This window comes from Euphorbia lathyris, chromosome 4 (assembly GCF_963576675.1).
Source record: "Euphorbia lathyris chromosome 4, ddEupLath1.1, whole genome shotgun sequence".
NCBI lineage: Eukaryota > Viridiplantae > Streptophyta > Magnoliopsida > Malpighiales > Euphorbiaceae > Euphorbia > Euphorbia lathyris.
In genome coordinates this window covers 9593951-9618341 of record NC_088913.1, presented here as the reverse complement: position 1 = coordinate 9618341, position 24391 = coordinate 9593951, and the positions used below count along the sequence as shown (strand labels likewise).

Genomic DNA, 24391 nt, shown 5'->3' with positions numbered 1-24391 from the left:
TGTAATTAAGTATATGATCAGGTTATTTAAAAAAAATATATGATCAAATGGTAGAAAATAAATTGTTTAAAGTTTTGATGGATAAATACTGTGAAAATCCGAATTTTTTCAAATCAGAAAACTAATTGTCTTTACTACTATACGTAAATAAATACTGTTTACTAGCATTTTATGATACGATTTATATTTTGTAGTGTTTATTTTAATTTTCTAAATATTGGTTTAAAAAATCTAAATATATTTAATAACTATTTAGAAAACAATTATACTCAGTCAAGTCCTTTCGAAGTTCTGGTATTGGTTCCGCCACTGTTATCCCATATCAGGGCCGTCCCTATGCCTAGGCCGGGAGTGTGCCAGCCTAGGGTCCAGGGCTGTACGGGCCAAAAAAAATTAGGTCTATAAATATGTGGAGAAATTTTTATATTCATATAATAATATATATCATCTAGGCTTTAAAGGGTCCAAATAATAGATATTAGGGGTGTACAAAAATTAACCAACCCATCAAATATAACCAATCCAACCCAACCCAATCCATATATTTTCAAGTTAATGGTTTAATCTATGGGTTGGATTGAAATCCAACCCATGTAAGGAATTGATGGATTGGGTTGGGTTGGGTTGGGTTGAAGTTTTATTCAAATATTTGCATGTATTTTTTTATTCTCTTATTTTCCATTTAAAAAACAAGTTTATTACAAAATATTATTCTAATTTATATATTAAATTAAGAATGTTAAATAACAAATTGTAATTTAAAGTATGTACAAACGGAAACTTTATTTATTTTAAAAACATAAAAAATGAGAAAAACTAAAAAGTTAGAAAAATGTGAAACAAAATGTGAAAGTCGCGAAAAACGAAAAAAATGGAAAAACAAGAAAAATAGAAAAAACAGTAAAACGAAAAAAACAAAAAAAAATGGTAAAACAAAAAAAAACACGAAAGCATACAAAATTGAAAATTAGAATCAATTAATATGCAATTGAAATTGAAAATTAAAAACAAAATATCTGTGTTTCTTAATAATATATTAAATTGAACAAACTAATCAACGTTATAAATAAAATTGGTCATAACTGTCAACTTTATAGATAAAATTTCTCATACCTATCAACGTTATTGATATTTTTGTATCGAATCCGCGGATAGGTCGAACCTTATCCCAATAAATGATAAACTTTTGTAAAACAGATTCGGAATTTTAATTATAACAAAGAAGAAACCTAAGCCTCTTATTAACGATATTTTAGAATTTCAAAAATTCCAAAATTCCAAAATTTTCTAGAATTTTAAAAACTCTAGAATTTTAAAAATTCAAGTGAACAAATTTATAGGTTTTTTTTTTAAAAAAATTTGGAGTTATTATTTTAATTAATATTTTAGTTAAGTTTATTAAGAATTAAAATAGTTTTTTAATATTTTTTTTAAGTTACAAGTATTGTTTTAGTTGATATAATAATTAATATTCTCAAAGTTATAGTTTTTTCATATATAGTTGTCATTTTGAATTATTTGAATTAATATTCAAGCCAACCCAACCCAATCCAACTCTTTTAATTTGAATATTTGATGGGTTGGGTTGGTTTTAACAATCAATCCATGAAATATTTGTTTCAGTGGGTTGGGTTCCAAATACCACAAAATTATTCATTGTACAGCCCTGATAGATATTATCTAAAAAAATTGTGAAACATCTTTTTGAGTTTTAATAAATAAATGAATATTTGGCGAATGTAATAATGCATACTGTACAATTGTTAATGAAATACTTGTTTGTTTATTATTTATTAAAACATATTTTAACTTTTACATATATTTTTTTTTATTATCTTTTCGTCAAGATGCCATAAATTGTCAGGACCGGCCCTACCCATTTATTAATAACATTGCACACTATGACAAGAAACAGAAAGCAACAAAGGAAGTAACAAAAAATTTGAATATTTACCAATTAAGATTCAATTAAGTGCTTAAAGATCTCAAATTGCTTAAATTATAGATCATAATTTCAAATTTTGATTTACGTAGTAAACCTTAATTAAAAGAAAATTCACCTAAAAAGTGTATGATGCCTTCCGAATAATCAGATTATATATATATATATATATATATTATTGATCTTTTATAATTAATTTAATAGTTTAACTAAAAGAATGTTAGAGCAAGTTTAATACAAATTTACAAACTTTGTGTTTGCACCATAAATAATTTTTGGCTTTGAATTATTTTTAATATATTAATTGGCTACGCTTAAGTATATTTTTCCAAAGTGGACATCAGGGGAAACTTGAAGTAAACTTAGGGGAACCAATAGCCAATTAATATTTTAACGTGTATTTTTGAGCCAATTGAAAAGCAGGAAAAATAGAAAGCGTGAAAATCAATTTCATCGTGGAACTCAAAGTGGAGCGGTTACTCAATGTGGTGGAGAACGTGGATTAGTGGAAAGAAGCAGGAAGTTACCTCCAACGTCTATTAAAGGAAGAAATCACGATGGAAAAAGCCCGATCAACAACTCAACACAACTACCCAAAACTCTAGCAAATTATCTCTAGACTTCAGCATTTTTACAATTCTCGATTGTTTCCTTGGATTTAATTTTCAAGTGCAAAGTTCATTCAAGCTTCCAGTACATTTTTATTTTATTTGTTGTTCAACCATTTTCTGTAAGGTCGGTATCGTTTTGATAATCGAATCTTAGGAATTTTACGGTCTCTTTATTCCATACAATCGTTTTGATAATTAGAAGTTAGCAAGCGCACTCAATTTCACTCCATAGTTTGATAATACTATAATTATCTGGCACGCCCGTAATTTCCCACGAAAGAGCCAAACAAATATTGGCACGCCCAGTGGGACACAATCACAATGCCGCCGAAGAAAGGTGATAAGAGAAACAAAGATCCTGTAGTTGCCAGTTCCGAAGAAGAAGAGGTCATGACAATAGGCAATGTTCCACAGATGGTGGGACGAATCGAAGGGGAAAAGGTTGCTAACCCCAGAGGAGAATCATGGATCTCTATAGAGATCCAAAATTCACCATTTTTGGAGGAGCGTTTCAGTTCCATCGAGAAGAATATGGAAGCTCTGCGGAGTGATATGGATTCGAAGATGGATAAAATACTCCAGAAGCTATCAGAACCAAGGGTAATCAAGAATGGAGAAAACCATGTTCCTCAAGGTTTCCCAGAGTCCAACGAGAGACGTGGGGTGTCCGGCGCTGAGAAGTATCAAATTCCACCCTTGAGGGATGAAGTTGTCTTGCAGAAGGCAGCTAGTTCAGCAGGCCGATAAAATACTGGTAAGTCACCTGTTTCTCAATATTTTGGAAACACTAATCCTACCTCCCACACAACTTCATATCATGAGGAGGCAGGAGGCCACCATATCACTGGGGACATGGGGGGCAACTATAGAGGCAATGGAAGGAACATTAGATTTCTTCATATGCCTTACGGTCACCATCAGAATGGCATGCCTCAACAAGTTCCAGCATTCAATATGGAGGCTGTGAGAGAAGTTGTCCAAGAGCTGTATGGGCTTGGCCTTCGTCAAGTTGGCCGTCCTGAGTTCCACAAGCCTTACCCTTATGCGATTGACATGGAGAATCCTTACCCAAGGGGATACAGAGTACCTGACTTCTCCCTATTCTTTGGGGAAGATGGCTTGTCGACTTTGGAGCACGTAGCAAGGTTCACGATCCAATGTGGGGAACTTGCCACCTAGCCTAACTTCAACCATCTCAAGTTGAGGCTCTTCCCAAATTCTCTGATGGGACCAGCCTTCACTTGGTATGCTACTCTCCATAGGGACTCCATCCACGGTTGGCAAGATATGGAGAGGCAGTTTCACACTCAATTCTTCCGAGCAGAGCCAGAAGTATGTGTTGCAGAACTTTCTAGGCTTACTCAAAAGGGAGGTGAAAGAGCAGACCATTTCATTTCTCGTTTCAAAAAGATGAGGAACATATGCAATGTCTATCTCCCGAAGGTGGAATACGTGAAGATGGCCCAGAGGGGACTTGACATCGAGCTGAGGAAGAAGTTCCAAGGAATGGAGTTCAGAGACTTTTATGAGTTAGCTGCCAAGGTGATAGAGTACGAAGATCTATTGAGGGAAGAGAGTCATAGAAAGAAGAGTTCCATGGGAACTTATTGCCAAGAAATATACCATGAGGTTGCAGTGGTAGATCTTAAAAGTACAGGGACTCATGTTTGCCCCTTACTACACTCCACCGGAGGACATGATGCAGCAAAAAAATCTTTCAATGATAAACCTCCGCAATTCATCTTTGATGTGTCCAAGAGTGATGCTCTTTTTGACTTTCTCTTAAAGGAGAAGTTTATTACTTTGCCTGCAGGTCATAAATTGCCAACAAAAGAGGAAACCAAAGGGAAGGCATATTGCAAGTATCATGATTCCTAGAATCATGCAACCAACAATTGTTGGGGATTCAAGAATGCAGTTCAGGAAAGAATCAACAAGGGAACTCTTAAGTTCCCAGAGAAGAAAGAAGCAATGTTGGTTGATGAAGATCCTTTTCCACCGGTGGTGACTATGAACATGGTGGAAGTAGATATGCGAGATGTCCGCAACCGGAAGAAAGAAGACCTTCGTTTGAGACTTACAGAGTCCAAGAAGGAGAAAGGCAGAAGTTACCATACTTGGATCCCTAAGGAGTATCTCAGAGGTCCTGATGAACTCAAAGCTAACATCAGGGAGCAAGGGGGTCAGAAGTCAAAAATTCGAGTAGAAGTGAAGAGCATCGGGGGGAATCATTATGAAAGAAGATTTCAGACTGAGAGGAATCAAAAACCTCTAGGAAGTGAATTTCACCGAGAGAAGTATTCCCCAACTGCCAATCAAAGGAGACCTCGTTTTGTGGTGCCTCAAGCAGAAACTTCTGGTAAGTGGCATGTGGTACGCCATAAAAAGTTCCCCCAACCTCTTACAAGAACACAGAAGAGAAGGATGCAACGTAAGAGGGCAGCTATTGAAAGACACCATGATGAGAAAGATGAAGTAGGGGAACCGTTGGAAAAAGAAGAAGTGAAAGCTGATGAGACAGAACCAATAGTTTCAGAGGAGGAGCCAGAGGAAATCATTCAAAATGTGCGAATAGGTGACATGGTGATACCTATCAAATGTGCAACAGCATCAGTGATATTGCCAGCAGATTTCCTAGGAAATTCAAGGGATCATCATGCTGAAGAGGGGAATAGTTCACCTATTCCTGAGAAGAGAGATTCATTCACCAGTGGGGTCTCAATTCAATCGAGTGGCCTAGGAGAACCAAAAAGAGTGGTTTTTGAGAAACCTGCAGATAGCATGACCAAACATATCAGGCCTCTTTACATCAAGGCACATCTAAATGGCAAGCCAGTATCAAAAGTGCTGATCGATAATGGCTCTGCAGTGAATATCATGCCATTTAGGACGATGAAGACCTTGGGGAAGTCAATAGAAGATCTAATCGCCACAGAGGTTATGGTGTCAGCTTTCACAGGGGAAACCACCAAAACCTTAGGAGTTCTACCAGTAGATATTACTGTGGGAAGCAACACATCTATGGCAGCATTCTTCCGAGTTGATTCAACAGCAAACTATCAAATCTTGCTAGGGAGAGACTGGATTCATGCCAATTGGTGTGTGCCGTCCTCACTCCATCAATTCTTGCTTTTTTGGAAAGGAAATGAAGTAGAAGTTGTCTGGGCAGATGGGAAACCATTTACAACTCAAGCTGATTCCGTGGAGGCAAGGTACTATGATGGAGCTGTGGGTCCAATAGAGTTCAGAGGTGAAAGCAAGAGAGGAGGACCCAAAAGTATCACCTGGAAGAAGCAATGTCAGAACAAAGAGAAAGCTATCCTCCAACCATCAGCCATCGTTCCATCCAAAGCTTGGGGAGCGTTGGGAGAACCGATCATCGAAGAAATCGATGATTAGTAAGCATAATGAGAAAGAAATAGTAGTAGCTGCCGCTGCCATAGAAAAAGCCCAAGTGCAGCAAGTGTTGGAGGAATTGCAGAAGGAAGAAGGTCTGGAGGCCCTGGGTGCTGAATTAATCTATGAAGAAGAGCCTCTAGAAGAAGAAAGTGAAAACGTCATCCAGATAGATGAGTTGAAACCAGCTCCTTCACCACTAGAGGATGATAGATCATTAGCCAGAGATCCATTGGAGGAAGTGAACTTGGGAACTTCTGAGAACCCAAGATGTACATACATCAGTAGTCTTTTGGATCCACACATCAAAAAGAGACTCATTGCATTGTTGCAAGAGTACAAGGATTGCTTTGCGTGGGAGTATCATAAGATGCCTGGACTTAGTAGAAAGTTGGTAGAGCATCGTCTGCCAATGAAGCCAGAATTCAAATCTTATAAACAACCTCCCAGAAGAATGTCCAAAGAGGTAGAATTGAAGGTGAAGGAAGATATTGAAAAGTTACTGAAAGCTGGATTCATAAGACCCATCAGGTATGCTCAATGGTTATCTAATGTTGTACCGGTGGTAAAGAAGAATGGCAAGCTACGAGTTTGTGTGGACTTCAGAGACCTTAATACAGCAACTCCGAAGGATGTGTATGTGATGCTCATGGCAGACATGTTGGTGGATGCAGTAGCTAACAATGAGCTTTTATCTTTTTTAGATTGTGTGGCAGGATATAATCAAATTGCCATTGCTGAAGAAGATACTTCAAAGACCGCCTTTCGATGTCCAGGTGCTATTGGGACATTTGAGTGGCTGGGCATGCCTTTTGGATTGAAGAATGCAGGTGCTACCTACCAAAAAGCCATGAATGCTATTTTCCATGATATGATTGGAAAAAATCTTGAGGTTTACATTGATGACATCGTCATAAAGTCCAAAAAAGAAATAGAGCACATAGATCACTTGAGATGTCGTTTTCAAAGGATGATGGAGCATCAACTGAAACTTAATCCCCTCAAGTCTGCGTTTGGGTGAAAGTTGGAAACTTCCTCGGGTTCCTGGTGCACCAAAGAGGCGTGGAGATAGATCAGAACAAAGCCAAGGCGATCATGGAGTCCAACTCCCCTCAAACAAAAAAGGAGCTTCAGCGGTTCTTGGGGCAAGTGAATTATCTCAGGAGGTTCATCTCTAACTTGGCTGGAAAATCTAAGACATTTTCTGATTTGATGTGGTTAAAGAAGGAAGATGAATTCAAATGGGAGGAACACCATCAGCAAGCCTTCCAGAGTATCAAAGAGTATCTATGCAAACCTCCTGTACTTATGCCGCCAAGGCCAGGTGTACCTTTGAAACTTTATCTATCTGCCGCTCATGATTCCATTGGATGCTTGTTAGCACAAAATAATTCCAAAGGATATGAGCAGGCAATATATTATTTGAGTAGATTCTTGAATGCAACTGAGGTAAAATATTCACCAATCGAGAAACTCTGTCTTACATTGTATTTTGCTTGTACCAAACTGCGGCATTATATGATTGGGGCAAGGGTGTTGGTGGTATCTCAGACTGACTTGATCAAGTACATGTTGAATAAGCCGCTCACAACCGGGAGGATTGGAAAGTGGTCGCTGGCTTTGGCAGAGTTTACTCTGGTGTACTATCCTCAAAAATCAGTGAAGGGGCAAGCACTTGCAGATTTCCTTGCAGATCACCCTTGTCTTGATGTGAAGGATGAAATAGATCAAGATCTACCAATCTTCAGTGTTGAAAAATCTCGTTGGATTTTGAAATTTGATGGATCTAGCACCGAGACATCTGCAGGAGCAGGAGTAGTCATTATATCCCCTATGGGAACCAAAACAACAATGTCTTTCAACTTGGATTTCAAATGTACAAACAATTAGGCTGAATATGAAGCTGCGGTCATTGGCCTAGAGATCTTTAGGGAGTTAGGAGCAGATGAAGTCTTGATCCAAGGGGATTCCCAACTCGTGCTGAGGCAACTATCAGGAGAATACAAATGCACTAGCCTCAACTTGGCTCCATATTATACAGCCGTTGTTCAACTACTGCAGGAATTCAATGACTTCTCCTTTCTTCATGTTCCAAGAGAGATGAACTGGGAGGCTAATGAGCTAGCTCAAATAGCCTCTGGTTTGAAAATGTCAGAAGAACTCACCCATAAGTTGATAATGATCAAGAAGCACAGACATCCTTCCATCATGGAGAGGGGAATTCAAGTGCAGACATTCAATACAGATGCCAATCTAGCTAGTGACTAGAGGAGTCCCATCAAGGAGTATTTGTCGAACCGAGGAAGACGAGTACCTTATTCCCTCAAGATTAGAGCATTGAACTTCTTATTGATGGAAGGTGACTTGTACCGCAAAAATGTAGATGGACTTTTGCTGAAATGCTTAGGATTTCCAGACAGCATGGAAGTTATGAAACAAGTCCAAGAAGGAGTATGTGGAGCTCACCAGGCAGGCATCAAGATGAAATGGCTCATAAGGAGACATGGATACTTCTGGCCATCTATGCTGAAGGATTGTATGTCTTATGCAAAAGGATGCCGCCAATGTCAAAGATATGGGCAGATTCAAAGAGTTCCTACAGATGAGATGTACGCAGTTGTCAAACCATGGCCCTTCAGAGGATGGGCAATTGATTTGATAGGGAAAATTTATCCTGCATCATTAAAAGGGCACAACTTTATGATCGTGGCAACAGACTACTTCACAAAATGGGTAGAGGCTTTACCAATGAAGAAAGTGGACCAGAGAGATGTTGTGAAGTTCATCAAGGAGAACATCATTCACAGGTACGGGATCCCTCAGTCAATTACCACAGACCAAGGAACCATGTTCACCGGAGATGACATGAAGGACTTCATGGAAGATTACAGAATCAAGTTGTTGCACTCTACTCCTCATTATCCACAAGCTAATGGTCAAGCTGAGGCCTCCAACAAAGTTCTCATCAACATCCTTGAAAAGATGATCGAAGATAACCCTAGGGAATGGCACGTCTTACTTTCAGAAACTTTATGGGCATACAGAACATCAAAAAGGAGTGCCACAGGCGTCAGTCCTTTCTCATTAACATATGGACATGATGTCGTGCTTCCTATGGAGGTAGTAGTGCCGCCCCTCAGAGTAGCCAGACAAAATGAACTCACTCCAGCAGAATACACAGAAGCTATGATGATGGAACTTGAAGGATCTGATGAAGCTAGAATACAAGCACTTGATCGAATGATCGCCCAGAAAAAGAATGTAACCAAAGCATACAATAAGAGAGTGAAGAAAAAGACCTTTGAAGAAGGAGACATGGTTTGGAAACTCATCTTACCAGTTGGGACTAAAGATAGAGCATATGGAAAATGGTCTCCAAATTGGGAAGGACCATTCAAAGTCTTCCAAGTTCTAAAAGGAAACTTTTATTGGTTAGCCAGCTTGCAAAGGGAGCCACATAAGAGGTTCATCAATGGAAAGTACCTCAAGAAATTTTATCCCACTCTTTGGGAACTGAGGGAGCATCAACCATAGGATATAGGCAATATATATTTGATGTAACGCAAAGCAATTTCACTTTGAAAATTGTAAAGCTGGCTTATAGCCGCTATTCTGTTTGTAATAAAATAGTAGCAGGCCTCAAGGCTGCAATTTATTCATCAAGCAATGTCTATCAAGTCTATCTAACAAATAAATCTCTCTGAGGAGAATTTACCTTTCCTGTGATGGAATCATGTTGATTTTCTCCATTGAATTGATTGGTTCAGGCTCTACTCCTTGGCAACGGCAAGCCCATCATCAGCGTAGGGATTGGTAGTGCACTGATGTCTACAACAGCTTCATTGACAAGTTCTATTTCTCCATTAAATTGATTGATTCAGCCTCTACTCCTTGGCACCAGCAAACCCGTCATCAGAATAATGGATTGGTAGTGCACTGATGTCCACAACAGCAACATCATTAACAACTTTGTTCATACTCCAATCCAACATGCAATTAGACTGAATGATGGAATCTTCATCAACAATAATTGGTAGTGCAACACGAACAACTTGGTAGCACTGTGATTAGAGGAAACCGATCAGTTAACTAAGAGGAAACCGATCAGTTAACTGATCCGGCCTCTAATCCTTCTCACCAGGAAACTTGTTGTCATGATAGGTACCGGTTGTGCACTTATGTTCAGAGGCCTCTACTTCTTGGCACCGACAAACCCTTCGTGGGGATAGGGACTGGTTATGGACTTACATTCAAGAGGTCTAATCCAACGCCGAATGATGGAAACTTTGTCAACAAGAGTTGGTGATGCACGTACAACTTGATAGCACCATTATTAAAGGACTCGATCAATGATTGATCCGTCCTCTAATTTTGGATACTAGCAAGCTTTCCTGTCACAATAGGGACTGTACATGTATATGTGATAATATACACAGCAGCCCCAGGGACGACTTCGTCAAAAATCACGATCACGATTCATCAAGATGCAACAGATAAAATCATTCTTTAATCTGCATATTATCAAAAGGAAAAGTACTGAGTATAACTCTTTACACCGAAAAAAAGGGGGAAATAATGCAACAAAGCCAAGTATCATGTTTCTTTTTGCTTGCCACTGAAGCTGAAAATCGAATGAAAGCCGATAATAAAGCAAAGTCGGGGATCTTTGGCCAAACATAATTGATTGCCGATGGTTTGAGTTTCTGCAACATGGTCCACCATCAAAAGCAAAATCACGGAGTCATCTTAAATTGGAAAAGAAAAGAAAGTGTACACAACACCTCCTTTTATCAGAAATAAGAAGATTCACAGCGGCAACAGAGAAACGAATGCGATCTTTACGGAAGATACAAAGCAACAAAGAGATGATCCACTGCCAAAGCATGAAATTTCAAAATACAAGAAAGCAATGGATCACTAGTATAGAAATGCTTACTTGTGTCGCACTTTTTCAGGTTGTTGTGTCGCACTATTGTGCGACACAACAGGGGTGCGACACAAGAACTTTGCATCGCTCTGGAGAGCGACACAAGCTACCCATTTGTTGTGTCGCACTTGTCACGTGCGCGATACAATAGAGCGATAACTCTTGTGACGCGCTTCTAGAGTGTGCGACACAACATATGATAATTCTTGTGACGCGCTCCAAGAGTGCGCGACACAAGCTCCCCGATTAATCTGGTACACTATGTATCGCTCCTTCCTCATGTGCGACGCAAAATATTGATATTTTAAAAAAAAAATTATAAAATTTTCCAGCATCTAGCATAAAATTTTATAATCAAAATTGAAAATAATAAAATAAATAAAAATTTGGATTGAAGAGAGCTATGATAGCATAAAAATTCTACACACGAGGAAAATTTAAACAAAAACATAAGGAAAAGTTCTACACACGAGGAAAATTTAAACAGAGGCAACACAAAAAACCTGCTCAAAATAAATATTAAAAATAAGAAAGCACTCTTAGAAATGTCTATTGTCAAAAGTTCACTACACAAACCATCAAAAGTTGAATTATAATTATTTCATATTAGTTAAACATGCTTAAAACACTTAAAATAGCTAATAAGGCATTCTGAATGTTATACATTATCTGATGCGAATAAGGTATTGGTACCTAATAATGCTAGGCTTATCAAATGTAACAACCAATTTTCTCTTGTATGGTTTGATGGTTTTTGCATGTCCACCACAAGGAACAAGAAAATTAATACATGTGATCCTAGGATGTTAAGTTGTCTCCTAATGAAAGATAATAGGAATATAATTTGACTCTTTCTGAACTATACGATTAACAGTCTGTTTGGATAAGGTGAAGGAAACTACTATATTGCAAGAAAAGATCAATCCTTAGTGCTGATGCTGATGAACTAATATAGGACACCCATCTAAAAGAGATAGGTAATTCTTAGTGGAATCACAATTTCATTAATGGCAACTAGAGTCATAGGCATGATAACTTCCTCTAAGAGCATTTCAATTCATCCCATTATCTAATGTAAGTACCTGAATTTATTAAAGAAGTCAATCATCAGCTTAAATTAGGTCAAACAGATGCTTGCTGCAACTGTTTAGGTGTATAGCTGTATAAGATCCTCACATGTTGGTTCTGCAAGGGGGGAATCATCGAATCAGGTAAATGTTCGGGGAAGAAAGGGTGTTCCTCTGGATTCCCATAATGACCCATCTAATTTGAAAATAAAGAGAGATCATGCATCTTTACAAAATCACTTTTTATGATAGTCCACAATTTTCTGTTATAGACGACTTACCTTTGCATGTAATTATTTCTGTTTCTCGCACAATGAACTCTAATAAAGAGTCATTAAAACCGTCCATGGAGAGCACATCAGCATCATATGTGTCTTTGTTATAGGAGTACCAAGCTCTCATCAAAAGGTTATGTATTATGTAATCCTCTTGCAGAATCAAATGAATGCCTTATATCTTCAAGGCTCAAGCTCTGAAAATCAGCCACCTGATTCTTGGAACATCTACATGTAAAGGAGACAGAAGGTTAAGAGTTAGCCAAATAATGCCTGAAAGTCGAAAGCTATGAATATTGAATGAGGTAAAGTCTCAATAACTTTGATTTCTCATTAAAGGAATACATAGGTACTAATTACATATTTAATCTATTGCTAGGTGTGCTCAACAAGTAAAAAGTACTAAAAGGACAAAGACAAATTTTTCAATCCTAGCCGTTGATCAATAAGCCTTGTGATGGATGGCTGTGATTGATTCGGGCTTAGGTTCACATGAGGTGTGGTGCATTCTATTAGCATGGGCTGCTTCTAGAATACTCTTGTGGGAAAAGGTCTGAAATACCCTTGGAATACCAAAGGGTTACGTAAAGACTTAAAGCCTTCTTTAATTATCTGTACTTGATAGGATTCTTTCTTTTGGACTCTTCAGTTTCTTCTTCTTCTTGCTTTCGTCTTCTTCATTTGCAAAATCTGTAGATTTTGCCCTATATTAGCCTCCCTCAAACTGGGCGTGCGAAAGCTGGACTGGTGCTGTAAGGATTTCGCAAGCCAAGTTTGGAAATGAGGAAGCATAGATGAGGCGAGTGTTGAGGTTTTGTAAACAAATCGACGAGTTGTAGAGCCGAGGGAATGGGCATCAAGCGGATGAGGCCGGACTGGACGCGTTCACGAATCACATGACAGTCAATGTCGATGTGTTTGGTCCGTTCATAGAAGACGGGGTTCTGAGCAATATGCATGGCGGAGGTGTTGTCGCAGAAGAGGAGAGAAGAAGCCATCGGAGGGAGTTTGAGATCGCGGAGGAGATTGATGATCCAGTGGAGTTCACAAGATGCGGAGGCCATAGCTCGGTATTCAGCCTCGGAAGAAGAACGGGAGACGGTGCTCTGTTTCTTAGAACGCCATGACACGACGGCGAAGCCGAGGAAGACGAGGTAGCCGGTAATGGATTTACGAGTGACGGGGCAAGTAGCCCAATCGGAGTCCGAGAAGGCCTGTATAGTGAGATCTGTGCATACAGGGAAGAAGAGACCCTAACCGATCATCCCTTTAAGGTAACGCAGGACCCTGTGAACTTTATGCATGTCATCCGTAGTGGGTTGGGTAAGGGATTGGGAAAGATGATTTACTATGTAGGAAATATCAGGGCGAGTATGTGTGAGGTAGAGTAGTTTTCCGATTATCTGCCGGTATAAAGTGATATTGTTAATAGGGGTGGGGGGTACGGTGGGTTTTTGGTGAGGTAAGGCTGGGGAAGAGGCAGGTTTGCTGTCTAGAAAGTGTGTGTCTTGAAGTAGTTCTAAGACGTACTTCCTTTGTGACATGTGCAGGCCTTCTTTGGTTCGGGAGAACTCAAAACCCAAGAACAAATGCAGAGCACCAAGAGCTTTGATACTAAAGGAGCTGTCGAGGTGCTGTTTAGCAAGGGAGATGGTCAAGAAATCGTCTCCGGCAAGGATGACATCATCTACATAGATGAGCAGGACGGTGGTGTGGGAGTCTCGGATGAGAACAAAGAGGGAAGGGTCTGCCGCGGATGGGAGAAACCCCATTTGTTGAACTGTACTGGTGAGCTTGGCGTTCCATTGACGGCCAGCCTGTCGAAGTCCATAGAGAGATTTGCGGAGCTTGCAAACAAGCGGAGGAGTGGACTTGGGGAGCCCCGGAGGCAGAGACATGTAGACATCTTCATGAAGGTCACCGTGCAGGTAAGCATTATTGATGTCGAGTTGGTGGATATGCCAATTTTTGGCAATGGCTAGAGTTAACAAGATTCTGATAGTGGTGAACTTTGCAACAGGTGCAAAGGTGGTGGTGAAGTCGACCCCTTCCTGCTGTGCATATCCCTTTACAATGAGCCGAGCTTTGAAACGAGCAATGCTACCGTCAGCCTTATGCTTGAGCTTGTACACCCATCGGCACCCAATAGGTCGTTTGCCTGTAGGTAAGGGGACTAAGTCCCATGTGTGGTTTGCTTCGAGGGCTAATAGCTCGGTATTCATGGCTTGTGTCCAATTGGGGTCTGACTGGGCTTCTTTATATGATGCAGGTTCTCGGTGACAGGCTACGTTGATGAGGAAGGCTTGTTTTGTGGGTGAAAAGTTGGAGTAGGAAAGGTGTTTAGACAGGGAGTGAGGCGAGTTGGTGAGGCAGGGCAAAGTGGATCCTGCTGCTAAGGCTAAATGATAGTCTTGGAGGTAAGTAGGTATCCTTTTGGTTCTGATGGGTCTTCCTGGTGTTGATGTGGTTGTGGGTATTGGGTCTTCATTATCACTGTCAGTGCCAGCCTGTGTTGCATCCACATTTTGCATGTCATGTTGTATGTCTGGTATGCTATCTTGTGTTGCAATTGTCTGTGTGTTGAGTTGAGGGTCTTCATCATCGTCAATAAGTGATGAATGCAAAATATCTAGATTATCTTCAGTGTAGAATGCGTTTGCCTGTATTACTTGATAGGATTGAAACATTTGTCTTTGTCTGAAAAGGGAAAATGTTGTTCAAAGAAAGTAACATTCCTGGAAAAGAAAACCACGTTAGTAGTTAAGTTCAAAAGTTTGTATCCTTTGATGCCATGTGAATACCCTAAGAAAACGCATTTCACAGCCCTGTCCGTGAATTTTGTTTTATTTCTGTCAAGGGTGGTAGCATAAGCTAAGCACCCGAAAACTTTGAGGTTGTCAAGGATGCTAGCCTCCCCGTAGAGGCGTTCATAGGGTGTTTGTTTTTGTACTGGTGTTGAGGGAAGCCTGTTTATTAAGTACACTGCATGACTGTCTGCTTCAGGCCAGTAGAGTCTAGGCATTGAGCTTTGAAACATGATGGCACGAGTGGTGTTCATGATATCTAAGTGCTTGCGTTCGACTCTACCATTTTGCTGTGGTGTCTCCGGGCACGAGGTCTGGTGTATGATCCTATTGGTTGCATAGAATTGTCTCATGAGAAATTCAGGGCCATTGTCTGAGCGTATAATCTTAACTTGCTTATTGAATTGTCTGTTGACGTAGCTGCAAAAATGCTGTAATGTGGTGCTTGTGTCAGCCTTGGTATCCATTAATGAAATCCAAGTATACCTGCTATAGTCGTCAAGGATAGTTAGGAAATAGTGTTTATTTGAGTATGATTCCCTAACCGGTCCCCAAATGTCAACGTGAATGAGATCAAAAACACCGTTAGCTATGCTATTACTTAGTGGAAAAGACGCCTTTTTCTGTTTAGCTCGTTGACAAATGTCACAAGGTGCATTTTTGATTGAATGGAAATCATTACAGGATAGATGTAGGCCCTTTAAACGCTCATAAGAGGGGTGCCCAAAACGCAAATGCCATACATTGGCTTTAACAGAAAAAACAGAGTGTTCATCAACTATGCTAGGGATAGGATGTTCTAAGTAATAGAGGCCATCATGCTCCTTAGCCCAGCCAATCCTCTTCCATTTTTGAATATCCTGTATCATACATGTGGACCCAGTTATAAGCATACACATTTGACTAGTGGCAAGCAATTTACTAGTGGATATCAAGTTGTAGTCGAAATTAGGGATGCACAGTGCGTGATGTAAAACAAGCTCAGGACTCAACACTACGGTGCCCACGTATTCAGCTTTAACTCTGTCTCCATTAGGTAGGTTCACCCAACAATTGTCAATCTTGGAGTGTGTCATATAGAACTTAACATTGCATACTATGTGGTCTGTGGCTCCGGTGTCTATTATCCAGTAAGGGCGTGTAAACTTACTAGGTAAAGTGTTGAGAGTCATACTAGAGTGCTCTGCCTTGGCAAAGGTATTGACACTGCTGCTGGTGGCTGTGGACTTGCCTGAGCCGTTTGGTGGTAATAATGCCATCAATGTCTGATACTGGTCTTTGGTCAAGGAGAAGGATTCTAAGCTGGTCTGTCTGTTATCTTCGTCGCCCGAGTCACCATGCTCTCTGTGTTGGTTGGTTGTTGAGTTTGCCTTAGGCTGTGTGATTCTGGAATTACTTCCTTTGCTTCGGTTGCCATAACTTGGGGGGTACCCATGTTTTTTGAAACAAATATCTTCAGTATGACCTGTATTGCCGCAGAAAGTACATAGTGATGAATTTTTGTTGTTATTTTTGCGATTTCCATACCTTGCATTGTTGCGATTGTTGTTTTGTCTGCCTTGAGTATTTGTGAATCCCGCGAATGGAGTACTCTCACTTCCCTCTTCGTGTTTCACAGGCGCAAGGCCTATCTGTCGTTCGTGTTGGATGGACAAAGCATACTTTGTTGAGCGAAGGGAGTGGCTCCATGAGGAGGATTTGAGAACAGACAGTGGAGTATGATTCGTTCAGTCCTTGCAGGAAAGTGATCACCTGGTCTGCATCTTGTTGGTCACGCAAGATTTTGAATGCACCGCAGCTGCAAACGGCACGACAGGTACATTGAGGCATAGGCCGCAAGTTGAGAAGTTCATCATAGAGTATTTTTAGATTTGTGTAGTAGTCCATAACGTTGCCGTTTCCTTGTTTCAGGCTGTGGATCTCACGCCGGAGTTCCAGGATTCGCAATGAATCCGCTTGAGCGAAGCGTTCCTTAAAATCTGCCCAGATCTGATCCGCCTTGTCCAACCACATGATGCTGCGGGCTATGGAGGGAGAGATGGCATGGTGTATCCAAGATATGACCATATTGTTGCATCTCTCCCACTGATTGTACATGGTGTCGTCTAAAGCAGGGGCCTTGATGGTTCCATCAACGAAGGTGGACTTGTTCTTCGACATGAGTGCTACCTTGACGGCCCGTGACCATTGGTGGTAGTTAGGGCCAGTGAGAACTTGCGAGACAAGGGAGAGGGTAGGAGTCTCATTTGGGGGCAAGTGATAAGGGCTACTAGAGGTGATGATGGGGGCAGCCATTAAAGCTTACTTGAAGCAGAATTTCAGAGTTGTTCTGATACCATATGAATATTCAATAAGAATATTGAATGAGGTAAAGTCTCAATAACTTTGATTTCTCATTAAAGGAATACATAGGTACTAATTACATATTTAATCTATTGCTAGGTGTGCTCAACAAGTAAAAAGTACTACAAGGACAAAGAAAAATGTTTCAATCCTAGCCGTTGATCAATAAGCCTTTTGATGGATGGCTGTGATTGATTCGGGCTTAGGTTCACATGAGGTGTGGTGCATTCTATTAGCATGGGCTGCTTCTAGAATACTCTTGTGGGAAAAGGTCTGAAATACCCTTGGAATACCAAAGGGTTACGTAAAGACTTAAAGCCTTCTTTAATTATTTGTACTTGATAGGATTCTTTCTTTTGGACTCTTCAGTTTCTTCTTCTTCTTGCTTTCGTCTTCTTCATTTGCAAAATCTGTAGATTTTGCCCTGTATTAAAAGCCACACAATAGAATTATGGACATTTAATTATTCACCTCATTGATGAATAAGGACCACATATTCAAAACTAGTCAAGTATGATCAAGAAAAGGTTTTTCAACAAGTCAAATATCTATATTTGGAATAATATGTATATATGGTTTAGCAATTAGTCATTGTCAATGACCAAAATTAATTGAAGTCAGACTAAGAAAGCAACTCCACAATATAAAGAGCAAAGCTGCTGAACCCAGCTTGAAATATGAAGAAACACAAATACAATTGACATATTGAAAACTATCTATGTGTTTCTGTATGCCATAGTTCTGTTGAAACTAGAAAATTGAAAAAGCAATGGCAGAGTCAAAACTGAGTTGTTTACAGAGCAATATAAGGGAGGCACGAGGCCGGGGTTCATATGTGCACCAATCACATTCATTACGTGAAGGAAATGAACTAAATTCACGGTCAGTCATAATATCAATATGACAAGTTCTCCCATGAAGTGTCTCCATTAAGAACTTGTATGGAATGCCTCAAGTGTACACAGGATTTTAGTACAATACATTCGTCATCCTAAAATATAACACGAACATCTAATCTTTATTTTAGAGAAAGCAGGAAAATCTACTTCTGATATGAACAACTAAATTTCACAACCATACTCTTCTTACATCCAAGTGTTCTAGGCATCAAGGAAACCTGAAGAGTTCAGTTGTATGTACGTGTGTGTTATACTCTGTGCATGTGCAACTAGCACTAAAACTGTATGGAAATTGATCCAAATTTACTGAACATTGTTGCGTAAATATAGAAATTGAAGCCACTGAAACTTAATGCATGTTTGGGAAGACCCACAGACCAAGAAACAAGGCAATATACCCCTCCAACCAGGAGATGTACAACAGAAACAAAACTGAAGAAAGAGCAGACTAGCAATTATGAGATAAAGTAATAAATTTCAAAAGCACCAGGAATGACCATAGTGCAGTATACAATAGATTATGTACTAATAAGATGAATCCATAATTGATCTAAAAGGAGAAAATCCACATACTATGGATATGGGAAATAATTGTAGACTTTTTTATTGGGTATGTTGAAGATGACATTTAAGAAGTACCTGTACAGGAAACACAAACCAATCAGTTATTCCTTAAATCAAATACAAGGCAGAGGTTAATGGATTTTTAGCATCTGCTAGGGTGGTAGATTAGCCTCAAAATTGGATCTGCAAACAAAATGATAATATTTGCCTGCAACTCAAATGTATAGAAGAAGAAATATGTAACCAGTGCAGGAAATCTCTCGCCAAAGATTTTAGAAGGCTCTACATGTCTGCACCCGCAAATTCAAATTATAACACATATATAGCACTGATATCACATCTTTAAAAACAACGCTTAAAGGGTGAAAATTCAGCTTCAATTTCAAGTCTGAGGAGGTTAATTAATAAGTCACTTTAAGTAATAGTCCATCGTAAGTAAGTTCACGAGACTAATGAAGTATCTACGGAGGCTAATCGGATAATCTGAATAAGATATGATACCATGTATTAAGCCTAAAACATTTAAAAAAACAAAAAAAAGATTACATCCAATCTGATTAGCATACCATCATGTTTCTTCATCAAACCTCTTGCAAAGAGCAAGCAAATAATCAAGAATCCAACTTCAGCTGCACCTCCTAATATAATAGAAAAGGAAAAACAAATTTAAATGTTTTAATTCCATATTTTTAATTCCAACTTCAGCTGCACCTGTATTCTGCCCTGTCCCTACATCACACCAAATTTAATTCCATATTAATTCCACATTACTTAAACACAAACAATAGAAAAATGATTACTTTTTTTATATTCAATTTGGCCAATCAATCTCTATTGACAGAAAGAAAGTGACCAACAGATTTAATTCAATTTCCCAATAAAACTTGCCAGTCATCAAACAAATCAACAAAAGTTTATCTATGGAAAAGGAAAAACAACTCCTTCAAGATTTACCTGAAGAAGAAGATGAATGAGAAGATGATGAGGATGATGATCTTCTAGGGACCCCATTTGGATAATAATTGTAACGAATAAAGCACTTATGCAGATAGATTTGGCCAGAAATAGAGTTACCAGATTCAACCTGAGCTCTTTGCACAGCACTTTTAACACATTCACCACAATCTGAATCCCCAACATCACCTTCACACTGCCCCAAAACATACACAGCTTGATAGCTAGTAGTATAAAATCCATGCCCACTAACGACACCGTTTTACAACACAGAGAAAGCAGTATCCCTCCTCTCCTCAAACCCACTTCCTGCTATATTGGTAGCTCCACAAGTGTTGAACAACATTTCCATACCTGAAACTTGAGTAAACCCAGCATCAGCAGCCATTATTTTTCCATTTTTTTTCTTTTAAATTCAGAAAAGAATATGCAAGTCTTACCCTTCGGCATCAGCAGCCGCAGCCTTAACAATCGGAAAGTCAAGAGAACTCCGTCACCGAATCGGTTGACTCAAGCCAGCGATTCTCAAGAGATTACCGGAGAAAAGAACCGGCGAAACATAAATTGGAAGTTCCGACAACGATAAGGAAGCCAATCGCATGATTTGAGCGGCAAGAAGTGATCGAGGTTTGAGTGAAACCTGAAAGCTCATGGACGAAAGCTTCAAAGAGAGAGATGGGAGAAAAAAAGGCGGCCGGACTTCCGAAAGCCATGGACGAGAGCTTGAAAGCTCTTGATTGATTCATGATGTGGAAGGATGAGGAGGAAGAGAAGAGTCTCGAATGAAACAGGAGGCTGGGGTCTGCCAAATGATCCCTAACCTAATTAAGAATATATGATAGGCTTTTTATTCTTTTAATCCCCCTTATTTTGTTTATTCAGGTTTAATCCCTGCTAACCCCTTCCCGTTTTATGATTTAGTCTCCGATTGATTTATATACTTAGGAATCTGAACTTGTTTACCTTGTCTCCTGTCAATTAGACGCCTCAATGTTTTAATCATGTACCTAATTATTTGAATTAAGCTTAATTAGGTCGTTCCAAATAGTAGTTCGTATTAGTTGTGTCGCGCTTTTAAAAAGGAGCGACACAAAGATAACATACTCCTTGTGTCGCTTTTATAAAAGCGTGTCACAAAGATAACACACTTCTTGTGTCGCTTTGGTAAAGGCGCGTCACAAGCTTGTTCTTGTGTCACACTGTAAGACACGCGATACAAGAAGTAACTCGTTTGTGACACACGCTCTTCAAGCATGACATAAGTGATGACACATAATACTTAGTTGTGTCGCGTTTATAGAACGCGCGACACTAGTTACTCTGTTGTGTCGCTTTATCTTCAAGCGCGACACAAGAGGTGCGACACAAGTGAGCATTAAAAGAGAGCACAAAAAGAAAGAAAAGAAAAGAAAGGGACATGTGGTCCTTTACCGTCAAATTCCACTACTCAGTGAAATCGATTTCAAGATCTTCTAGCTTGAAAGAAGACGACCAGTGTGAAGGCTTACAAGCACTGTGGAGATGAGCTCCATTCTTCCGGCATCAAACATCAGCCTTCTTTTCCATTTGTTAATTCGGCGATTGAACTTGCACAAAGACGCTTTGTCAAGAAGCAGCAATCCAAGTCCAACAGACGGAACAACGTCGATGATTTTTGAAGACAGAATCTGGAAATACAACATCATCAGTATTAAAAAAAAAGAACATGATAACAGAGAGTTCAATGTTGTAAACTTAGAATGAGGGGAGATGACCCTCTTCGAGAAGAACTTTGTTGCAAAACATGTTATCAAATATAAACTCTCAGTACAGATGATTCTTCAGGACAGATTTCCCTCAAACTTTTTCTCTGCCTCCTTTTTCTTTTTCATCACATCATTCAACGAAGTCCCTGATTCAGACCCGCCATCTCTGCTGTAGCTGAAAATTTGAGGTTTCAGCAACGGCCATCATCCTCATTCGGCTCCAGTTCGATCAAACGGTTTACAACTTCAATTGCTTCTACAAGTTTTTAGGATTTGATCCTTACCTCCATGAGGGTTCTTAAAGCTGTAAAAGGGGCAGCAATCGGTGCGGCAATTGCAGACTTAATTTGGAGATGGAAGAAGAATAAAAGCAGCAGCAGTGAGAGCGAGGCAGGTGGATCAAACTTCATGTTGAAGCTCTCAAGGTAAGGTAAGTAAACAAAACTCAATTCTCTACTGCACCGCTTTCTCTTCAATGAGTTGCTATTGAAAATATTTAATTATTTTCAAGTTGGTTTTTTATGCGGTATATAGAGTTTGTGTTTATTAAGGTTTCTTTTGCATTATGGTTTTCTAGTCCATTTAAAACTTTATGGATAATGGGGTAAATAGGATATTCAATGAGTTGAGAATAGGTAAAATGACAAATTTGGATAAGTTAAGGGGGTGAGAAATACCATTTTTATGGAGTTAAAGGGGGTAAATAGGACATTCGATGAGTTGGAGGGGTAAAATGATCAATTTGGACAAGTTGAGGGGGCTGGAGAAGCATTAAGCCTATCTTTAATTGATGAATAAGCAAACAATAAGAAAAACACAAGGAATGAAACCTTACAAAAATCATAAAAGCATTAAAACTACTACAAAAAGCAAAAATAACCATAAAATGTATTAAAAATAAAAATTTTAAGGATTTTTTTATACTTTGACAAATGTTGAAATGACGATTAAGAATAGATACAGTTGATTTGATAATTCCAATTTAATCAATTGAGAATTTAGCTATTTTATTAAAATTTGAAAATATTTCCAAATTAAAAAGAAGAAACGTTTGGGCTTGATGATTTGTAATTATTATGATCGAAGAGGCACAATAATTTTCAAATTTCAGGGGACTCAAGAGACGCATACATTGTATTCCATCTTCTTCCACAGCAGCATAGGTTTAGTTACGTTACGTCTTCTGAGTCAGGAAATGGGAAGCAAAAGGTTGAAGGTGGATCAGGAGAATCAAGACCGAATCAGTGATTTGCCAGATTGCCTCATTCATCATATCCTCTCTTTTTTGCCTTCAACAAAAGAAGCTATTCAGACTGGAATTCTATCAAAACGATGGCAGAATCAATGGACTCTTGTTCCAGTTCTCATCTTCCATTATACTGATATATCTAATGACATTGACAATACCTTAAATCTCCACAACTGCTCCAAGTTCAAAAAATTCCACATTGATCATCCTTTTAGCGCGATGATAAGGATCCTTGGATTACTGCTAAAATCTGTTTTGCAACAAGAAAATGTGTGGAGGACTTATGCTTGACTTTATTCGGAGAATACACGTTGCCAGAATTCCTTTTCAACAATGCTTTACTTGTTAAATTAACAATCCGAGATTGTACTTTTATGCCTAATGGAAAGGTAAATTGGGAATGCCTCACAGAATTGGCTATGTTTTCTTGTAAGTTGCCTGATCAAGCGATGGAACATATTCTTTCTGGCAGTCCGTCGCTCAAATCATTAGAATTGTTTGACAGTCTTTCTGTGTCTGATAAGCTGATTATTGTTTCCAAATCTTTGAAAGAATTTCGTTGTTATGGATTCACGGATTATTTTGTTTCAGCTTTTGAAATTTTATGTCCAAACCTTGAGGAATTATCTTTGAATGTTAATATTTTGACTACATGTGATTCAAAGCTGATTACTCAAGTGATTGAAAATGTTGTATCTGGTAGTTTGTTACTAGAATCATTTGAATTAATCAACTGTGATGGGATTTCAGGGCTGGTTATTGCGTCTGAATCTTTGAAAACTTTGGTTATAGGACCCTTTTCTGATGTTGTAATTTCATGTCCAAAGCTTGAGAAACTGAGTATTTTTAGTAGTTTGGTACGAGTTGGAACTGCTAAATTACTGAATCTGTCATCTTTACTTTGTGCTACTATTGATTTTTTTGGCCCTGAGTTTTACGAACTGGAGGAGTATAAAATTTCAGATCAAGAAATTCATAAAAGTTGGATTAAAGACATTCTTCAACAGCTTCAGCATATCAAACACCTAACACTTGGGGGATCCTTTATCAAGGTAACTTATAAAGAATAAGAAACCATTTCATCCTTTTTTATTCCACATTATGTTTAAATTTAACAATGAAGTATATTCTTTATGGTTGCAGGTTCTCTCAAATTTAGCTTCCATGAGAGATCTTTCTTTACCGGTGTTAAACATCAAGTGCTTGATTTTGGATTATCCTAGTAAAATGAACCCGAGATTTGGAATTGCAAGTCTACTTCGTAGTTCACATTTGCTTGAGAAATTAGCTATTAGTGTTTGGCACTATGATCGGGTAATTTTTGCAACCTTTTAATTCTAGTTGTCAAATTTAATTCAAGTATTATTGTGGATTAAATGGTTGACATTTCGTGAATTTTCTCGATTTTATGTTTATAAAGCAAAAGGAACAATAGGAAATGTTTTAATATGTTAATTTCATGGGTTTTCATAAAAGAAGTACATTGTTGTAACAATTTTTTTTTTGTTTCATCTTTAGATATATTATAATTTCCCCAAGCTGACTAATTTTGGAGAAAACTACTGGAATTCCAATACGACTCTCTTTGATTGTTTATCATCACATCTAAAGGCTA

At 38.8% G+C, this 24391-nt stretch overlaps 1 long non-coding RNA gene across 8 annotated transcripts; it reads right to left on the bottom strand.

Moving 5' to 3' along the window:
* Positions 1 to 10385: 10385 nt before the first annotated feature.
* LOC136225721 (uncharacterized) lies at positions 10386 to 20615 on the bottom strand. 8 transcript variants are annotated; one of them, XR_010687256.1, is made up of 6 exons: positions 20223 to 20615; positions 19783 to 20136; positions 19395 to 19557; positions 18838 to 18903; positions 12225 to 12446; positions 10386 to 10460 (listed from the first exon to the last, which is right to left on the bottom strand). It is a non-coding gene; the product is annotated as an uncharacterized lncRNA (long non-coding RNA). The 8 variants fall into 8 exon arrangements; XR_010687255.1 differs by lacking the exon at positions 10386 to 10460 and adding an exon at positions 10486 to 10652; XR_010687258.1 differs by lacking the exon at positions 10386 to 10460 and adding an exon at positions 11361 to 11379.
* Between the last annotated feature and the right edge of the window lie 3776 nt (positions 20616 to 24391).